The sequence below is a fragment of the Cupressus sempervirens genome, chromosome 3 (assembly GCF_028749045.1).
Source record: "Cupressus sempervirens isolate cs-2001-9-10 chromosome 3, ASM2874904v1, whole genome shotgun sequence".
NCBI classification, from domain to species: Eukaryota; Viridiplantae; Streptophyta; class Pinopsida; order Cupressales; family Cupressaceae; genus Cupressus; species Cupressus sempervirens.
Window position 1 is genome coordinate 1,108,859,621 of NC_143120.1, and position 8,761 is coordinate 1,108,868,381.

The window sequence follows — 8,761 nt, forward strand, 5'->3', positions numbered from 1 at the left end:
GATATTCTTTACATACTTCTATTGATTTCAATATATGGCATGAAAGACTTGGCCATTTAAATTCTGATTATATTACTTTCATGCAAAAGTATAATATGGTTGATGGCTTGCCTCACATTATTCCTTCCAAGATTGCCTGTACAGGTTGTATGAGTGGTAAGATGCATAGGGAGCCCTTTCCAAGTGGAAAATCATGGTGAGCAACTCATAAGTTGCATCTTGTCCATAGTGACCTTTTGGGCCCCATGGAGAATAACTCCATCCAAGGTTCTCGGTATGCACTTACCTTTGTTGATGATTTTTTTAGACAAATTTGGATCTATTTTTCGCATAGCAAGGATTAAGTTCTTGATATATTTATTGAATTTCAGTTATATGTTGAAAGGCAATCTGGTTTTAAACTTAAAATTCTTAGAACTGATAATGGGAAGGAATATGTGAATAATGCTTTTCATTCTTATTTGAAATCATGTGGAATTAAACACGAGCTTACTATTCCTTATACACCACAACAAAATGGTGTGGCGGAAAGAAAGCATCGGACCATTGTTGAAATGGCTAGAAGCATGTTGCATGCTAAGAATCTGCATTATAAATTTTGGGCTGAAGCCATGTTTTGTGCAACTTATATTCTTAATCGGACTCCTACCAAAGCTCTCAAGGCTATCACTCCAGAAGAGGCTTGGTCTGGTAGGAAACCTAATTTACATCATTTACGAATATTTGGTTCTATTGCTTATGTTCATACGCCTAAACAGAAAAGGCATAAATTAGATGCTAAGTCATCTCCTTATATGTTTGTTGGGTATGATGAAAACACTAAGGGTTATCGTGTTTATGATTCCACTACTAACAAAGTTCAAGTTGCTAGAGATGTTTGTATTGCAGAAAATGGAGTTCATGATTGCTCTACTACACATGATGAAGAATTCAGTAGCACTAAAATTGTGCTTGTGGAGGACCAACCTCCTTCTCTTAACGCTACTCTTTCTCTTAATCCTTCAAATCAAGTACCACCTATTATTTCTGCTCCTACAACTCATGATACTCAAGTAGATACTAATGATACTTTTATTACTAATGTTTCTTCCTCTAGTGATAATTCCATTGCAACTAAACATAAACCTAAATGGGCTCAAAACTTAATCAATGAAGGTGATGATTACATTTCTAGATTTGGTGGAATTAAACATAGAAGGATTAATTATTGTAATTATGCTTTGATGACTACTATTATGAATTCTAACGATCCTAAGTCTTTTGATCAAGCTAACTCTGAACCTCATTGGCAGAAAGCCATGCAAGAGGAATATGATTCTTTAATTGCTAATCAAACTTGGGACTTAGTCAAGTTACCTCATGGAAAGAATATAGTTTCATGTAAATGGTTATACAAAACAAAATTGAATACTAATAATGAAATTAGTAAATTCAAGGCTAGACTAGTTGCTAGAGGTTTTTCCCAAATTGAAGGATTAGACTATAATGAAACTTTTGCTCCTGTTGCTAAAATGCCTACTATCAAATTAGTTCTTGCTTTAGCATCTAAACTGAATTGGCCCATTCATCAAATGGATGTTAAAAGTGTCTTCTTAAATGGTGATTTACATGAAGAAATCTATATGGCTCAACCTCCTAGATTTGTTAAGAAAGGTAGTGAAAATCTGGTTTGCAAATTGAACAAATCTATTTATGGTCTTAAACAATCACCTAGAGAATGGTATTCTAAAATTAATTCTTTCTTTATTTCTCAAGGTTTTGCTAGAAGTCAGAATGATCCAAATTTGTATATTAAACATACTAACGATGACATTATTATTGTTATTTTTTATGTCGATGATCTAATCCTCACATCTAATTCAGACACTTTGATTTCTGATATCAAATTCCAACTTAAACAGAAATTTCAGATGACAGATTTAGGTATCTTACATTATTTCTTAGGTATGCAAATTTTTCAAACTCCTAAAGGTATCTTTTTTTCTCAAAGCAAATATGCTTATGATCTTTTAGAAAAATTTAAGATGAATGACTCTAACCATGTTTCAATTCCATGTGAATTAGGAACTAAATTAATGAATGATATGAATACTCCTTTTTTTGATGAAACTTTGTATAGACAGTTGGTAGGAAGTTTAAATTATTTAACTCTTACTAGACCTGATATTGCTTATAGTGTTGGTTTAGTTTCTTGATTTATGTCTAAACCTCAACAAACACATTTTAAAGTTACTAAACGCATCTTAAGGTACATTAAAGGAACTATTAATATGGGATTATTTTATGATGCAAATTCTGAATTTACTTTACATGGCTATACTGATTCCGATCTAGGTGGAGATCCCAATGATGGGAAATCCACTTGTGGTTATTTTTTCTTTGTTGGTTCAGGTCCAATTTCTTGGAAAAGAAAAAAAGAACACTCTATTTCCCTATGCTCAACTGAAGCTGAATACAAAGGTTGTACCAATGCGGCTAAGGAATCTTTGTGGATTAGAAGACTTCTTGACAATTTGGGTCTACCTCAACAATCACCTACACCTATACATTGTGACAATCAGAGTGCTATTGCCTTGGCCAAGAATCCGGTTTATCATGCACGAACCAAACATATTTCACTTCAACATCACTTCATTCGAGAACAAGTTGAAGACAAGCAAATTATTCTTCTTTATTGTAAAGGAGAAGATCAAGTGGTTGATATTTTAACCAAACCACTTTCTAAAGAGAGATTTTAGTTCCATTGTAAAAATTTGGGTTTACAACCGGTGATGTAAACTCCCCAAGTAAAGATTAAGGGGGGGTGTTAGAAAGGTTAATCTTTCCTTGGATGTATTAATTGGGATATTCCAAGGGTCCCTAAATTTAGTTTGTCCTCTTGTACACATGTGAAGGACATGTCATTGTTTGTCCTTTATTCCACATGTAAGGACAACTCTTGTTTATTTCTTTATTTAGTTTATCCTCCTTAAGAGGATTGTGACACTTTGCACACACCTATTATGAATGTGACATTCATAGAAATGGGAGTTACAAATGCAACTCCTCTCTCATCTCTATATAAGAGATGCTCCTCCTTCTTTCTTCTACACACTCTTAGCACTTGATGTTATTGTATTGAGCTACTTTTGCTCCAACACTCTCTCTCTCTCTCTTCTTTAGGCATTTTCCTTCATTCATAATACTCACAAGGGGTTTTCTTTGCTTTCCCCTTATAAATCCTCATCTCCATTGTTGAACCATCTTGGTGTATGCTCTTGGAGTTTGCTTATCTTATGGTAACATTGTTTCACACTTAACTTACTTGGATTGTTTCTCGTTCCTTGCTCAACATTATCATTTCTTACAGGAAGCTCATTGTAATGGAGATTCCAATGTTACACAAAGGGAAATAGATTTAGCAAGTGGTTTAAGAGATTTCTAGGTACGTACAAATTTATTAATCACCCATATGTTTATCAACTCATGATACAATAGTTTTGACATGTTTCACATATTATTACAGGTTAAACACCATAAGTCTATGTTCTATAATGGTTAGAAATTTTGTGTCAAAGTGTTGGATGACACAAACAAAACTTGTGATTCAGGAATAACTGTAGTCTTTCAAGTGACTAATATTTCATCTAGAAATGATTTACATCCTCGAGAGTCTAAAAGTTGATACTATGGCATTTTGGATGATATACTTGAGTGTGATTTTAGTTCCTTCAAATTAGTACTCTTTGTTGTCAAATGGTACAAGCTACGCCTTAATCCAAATGATCCTGATAGAACTGTTATTGAACATGATAATGGATTTACAATGGTTAATACAAGGTCGTTTGAGCCAATTGGGGATGAACCCTATGTTCTTCCAAGCCAATGTGAGCAAGTATTTTACTCAAAGGTTCCACATAAACTAGGTTGGTCATTTGTTGTTAGACATGAACCAAGAGGAAGGCCAATAAAGTATAATGCGATGCAAGAAGAAGATACCGAAGAAGTAGAAGATGATGTAGATGGTGATCACGATCAACAATTATTGGATGATGTTCTTGACACAAATTTTCATGAAGAAGAAGAAGATGATGATGATGATGATGCTGCTACTGATGATGATGATGAAGATGATGTTGATGTTGATGTTGATGATGACGATGACGACGACGACGACGATGATGGCAAGGATGATGATGATGATGACGATGATGATGATGATGAGGAGGAGGAGGAGGATGATGATGATGATGACAACGAGGATGATGATGATGAAATTTAGAGGTATGCCATCAATCCTTAATCTATTTAATATTCATTTCTTGATAGAAATATATTTGTCTTATATATATGGTCATAGTTTATTCATTATCTATTTAAAAGCTACAAGTTTCAACTACAAATAGAATACTACTAATCTAAATTAACTATTATTCTAAATTAATTAAATAAAACTATTTAAAACACATATTGATGCGTGAATGTATTGAGCCTTATTTTCTTTCAGGTCAAAAGCATTTGTAAGTGTTTAGTTTAGAAAAGGGAATTCATTAAATATCTATAAAAGGGAGTTGTACCTAGAATAAAATTCATAGGGAAAACATAATATAAGTGCTTACCCAATTTGTTGGTAAATAATTCTGCCTCTATAGGTGATGCAGAGACCCTAGGTGGACTTGCAATCATTCATAACAAGATGGACTTCCATAGTGTTCTCACAACACCAACCAAGCATCTTCATAAGATCCCTCTCCTTGATCCAAGCCAACTCCATAACCTATCAGAGTGCACACCAAATCCTTATGCCACCTTAGGTTCTACATCTTTGGAATAATCCCATGAATGTCCCTCAATCCATCCAATGGATTCATCCAAGCAATCTAATCAACAAACTATCAAATGCTCACAATGCCTCAATAGGTGTCAAACTGGACTTCACCTTAACTAGGTGTTTCCTCCACCTCCACACACATTCGACAACTTCAAATAGCATGTCCCCAAGGTGACTAAGCCCTCAACTCATCAACTGATACAATAACCCAGTTTTAGCCCTTCACTAGGCCTACTTCCCTAGTAGGCTTATAATGTGAGCCTGATTTAAGTGTTATATTGTGTACCTTTTAATATTTTTAATTTTTATGTGATGCTTATGATGGATGTGATTATGATTATGATTTGATTATGCTCACGATAATTGAATTACATTTGCAAGAAATTGAACCCCTTTCAGGAGCATCTCGCACAGTCTCATGGATCGACAAGTATAAGTCAATACTCCTTTTAGACAGTCTATTTTATACACTTATCAATAGTAAGATTGATGTCTTCTAAGATCTCTCCCATCTATAGGTACCAGCGAATAGGTATTTTTCAGAAGTGTCTTCCTCGAGTGAGGGAAATATAGGAATAGAAAAGGAAAGTGAGACATGCATTTTATCTAAAACAGGGAGATTAACTAGAAGTCAAAGGACTAGAAGTAAATTCAATAAATGCATGAAATTTTTCCTTGCTCAAGGGGGTTCATGTTCTTATGATGATGAGATGGAAGGGGACATCGAGGTTCCCTTGAGGTACCAACATCTATAGAAACATTGGGTACCCAAGGAACTTCCTCCAATAAACACTGATTTTTGTGTTAACGAGAGGATATATCGCATAGCACCATCATCATTACATGGTTTGGGCCTATTTTCTATGGACAACATAAAGGTGTCTTACATAAAAGTTTTTGAATTGATGGAGTATGTTGGACCATGTTACAATTACAAAAGTTGCATGCATATTGTTCAATATAAAAAAAGTATGCGTAGGTATGCCCTCTCGGTAATTTATATACAACAACAAGACAATAATCAAAGTAAAAGTGTGGCTATATACATTGATGGAAGGCCAAAAGCAACAGGGAATATTATAGGTTTTATAAATAGTACACAACCTAGGTCAACTATAAAGCAACTCAATTGCATATTAGAGGTGCGCTAGGGAAATCGTGTATTTATCTGTGCGATAAAATCAATACGTGCAGGGGAAGAGCTTCTTATTGATTACAATTTGAACCACATAGATACAAACGAGGCTACTATCATGGGGGTGGTACATATTATTAAACCAACTTCTAATCAATGACTCCAACATACCATTTAGTCAATAAATTTTTGGCTACCATTTTTATACTTGATCTTTGACACAGGGGCACAATATGGAGCAACCGCCCGGAGGGGATGCTGGTGATGTTCCCGGCTCATCTATACATGAGCAGGTAAAACTCATTGTAATTGTGCAAACTAGATAGAAGCAAAATGTTTTTTTTTAATGTTGTTTTCTTCATTGTTTTGGATTAATTTTGATAATACTAATACTAATGTTGTCATAGAGGGCTAGTGGTCAAAGGGAGAGAAAGGAACCTGCAGTCCCTGATCAGCAGCCCCCCCTGAGTGATGCAGAGCCACACCTTAGAAAACTCAGGAGGAATCAGTCACTCAACTGAGTTGCTTCAAGGGGCATTTACAACTTTCAGGATCACACACTGAAATCAGATTCAAAACAAAACTTTGAAAATAAATCCCCCAAAATTTCTTCTTGCTGCCTCCGGATAGACCTGCACTCAGACATGAATAACTTTCAAACCAAAAAATATTTACTCAATCCAACCATTGAGATTTGGCATAACTAGGTTTCAAACAACATATAAAAATTTGAGAGAAATCCAATGGTTCAAACCTGAGATATTGACCATGCATTAGAGTACATTTTTCTGCAAAACATTGCTTCTTACTGTCTCTAGGTAGACCCGTGAACAGACATGTATAACTCTTGAACCAGACAATATTTTCTCAATCCAACTATTGATATTTTGCGTAACTAGGTTTCAAACAACATATAAAAATTTGAGAGAAATCCAACAATTCATTTGGGAGATATTACCCATGCACTGAGACTAATTTTCTGCAAACATACCGAATTTGACCCAAAACTAAAACTTTTTAATCTTCTACAAACTATCAACTTGTTTCCAGTGAGAAGATAAGAAAAATCCATTCAAAACTCAGACCATCGAAAACTTGCAAAAAGACAAAAAAAAACATTCCCTATCTCTCCAAATTTGATTCGTGTCTTACATAGCCGACTGGCTCTCATTTTAAAACTGACTTTCTTTTTCTAATTAAAGGATGTGAAACGTTTTCTTCTTATTTTAGAAAAGAAGATCTTCTATCCAAAAAAAGGATAAGAATCTGAAACGTTTTTTCTACCAATATTAGACAGTCATTTTCTAAGTCAGGAATATTCCAAAAACTGCCTACTACCTATTATTGGATTCTAAAAATCATTAAACACTCCACCTACAAACTAAAAAAAACTATTCTAATTTAAGATCCACACACCTAGTCCTAGGTGGCTATATCTGGAGAGCTTATCGAACTGCTACTCTAGGTATGCCACCACATGTAGGACGTTATTACAAACTTCAAAAACTAAAAGCATTTAAAACATAACATTAAATGCCCTATTACATTTTCAACAATGTTGCCTCCTATAGTGTTTCTCTTCTCTGCCACTGCAGCATACTCCCCTGTAGAATGAATCTCAAGTCCTCTTGAGATGATGTGTTGTAGAAATGAATCTCATTCTTCTTTCGAACTTTCCAATTTCTTTGAACTAGGATGAGCATATCTACAAGAAAAAAAAAGATAATATCCAACTTCTCCACATTGTAGCTTTGATTCTTTAATGCTGTAAATGTCACAGAAAATTCTCCAGCATGGTTCACTATACATGAAATCTACATCCCTGCATAAACATTATTAGAAGAAAACATATCATCAGCATTAAGATTATTTGAGTTCTCTTTTTGAATATGAGCTTCCTTATACACCATGTAATGTGCATCATATCTATCTCCATCAATAGTAACCATAAACTTATCTGCTTCTTGACTATCAACCAGTTTCACATCTTGAATCTTAAGAATCGTATTTATCTCTTCTTCCTTTATTAAACATTTATCATCATCTTGATCTTTTGTAGTAATCTCACTTTCAAATATCTCTTTCTTATTACAACTTTTTTCAAGAACAATAACAGTATTGCACTCTTTCCTTTCTTCTTCAAGCTGAGTTTTTGTACTACCACCATGCCTTTTCCATTCTCCCACAATGGCTGCAAATTTTTCCCATAAATTAGATTCTTCTTTAGAACTTGTTGTTACACATTCCTTAGCTTCATCTTCATGCCATTCCTCTTGACATTTTTCTTCATTATGCATATTTAAGGCTTCATCAGTTGCCTCCAAAATCTTTTCCATAGGAGTACCTTCCAACATTGTACTCTTCTCTATTTTCAAAGGACATGTTACTATTCCAACCACGGATTCTTTGCATTAAAATCCAATAGGGCTTGTCTTGTTACTGCTCTCGTCAAGAGATACTTGCTGCACTTTGTGTTCTTGCTGCACTTCTTTCAACTTAGCTTTATTCTCTTTCAACTTAGCGTCATTCTCCTCAAGTCTCCTTCTCAAATTGTTTATCTCCTCTTCTATCTTGCTTAGCTCTTCTCTTTGTTTTCTCCTTTCTTCTTTCTCTCTTTTCTTCTTTTCCTCTATCTCCTTCTGTTTAGAATCCTTTCTCTGCCAATACCTTCTAAAAAGATACAATAAAGCTGCTTCTTCTTGTCCCATCATTCCTCAGCTAGGTTATTTTCTTCTTATCTAGTCTCCTGGACTTCTTCTCAGACTATTTCTCTCAATCTTTCACAATCACACAAACATATACACAACTACTTTTTC